At 55.2% G+C, this 504-nt stretch overlaps 1 protein-coding gene across 1 annotated transcript in view; it reads left to right on the top strand.

The window, feature by feature from the left end:
* LOC102772217 (lipoxygenase homology domain-containing protein 1) overlaps nucleotides 1-504 on the top strand; it is a 56,935-nt gene that overhangs the window by 15,210 nt on the left and 41,221 nt on the right. The window lies entirely within an intron of this gene.

Genomic DNA, 504 nt, shown 5'->3' with positions numbered 1-504 from the left:
GCTGAAACAGATGAATAAACTGACTCTCTGTAAAAAATCAATAAAATATATTAAAAAAAATAAATGTTGTATGTGGCTTTTTATACAAAAACTAGGGAGCCAGTGCACAAATTCGTGCACCTTCAAAGGAACTATAGGCTGCGAAGCTGTGGTAGGCACAGGGGTAGGTCTCGGCCCATCCTCCACACCCCCTCCTGGCCCCTCCCACCATGGCCTGTGGTCCCCTGTCTGCTGGCAGTCCTGCTCCCACTGCTGCCACTCCCACACGCTGACTGTGCCGGTGTTGGCTTGCATCTGCTGACAGCACGGAGTGATTGGGGCTGGCACCAGCAGTAGGTGTGAGTGGGGCTGGCGCTGTCAGTCAGTATGAGTGGGGCTGGCGCTGTCAGTCAGTATGAGCAGCAGCTGCTGCCCTGATCGCCCCTCAGGAGCAGGGGGAGGTGGAGAAGCCCTCAGGGGCTATCAGGGCCAGCAGCTGCCGTTTGCATCTACTGATGGCGCCAA

This window comes from Myotis davidii, unplaced genomic scaffold, assembly GCF_000327345.1.
Source record: "Myotis davidii unplaced genomic scaffold, ASM32734v1 scaffold1, whole genome shotgun sequence".
Taxonomy (NCBI): domain Eukaryota; kingdom Metazoa; phylum Chordata; class Mammalia; order Chiroptera; family Vespertilionidae; genus Myotis; species Myotis davidii.
This window is presented reverse-complemented; position numbering and strand designations above follow the sequence as displayed.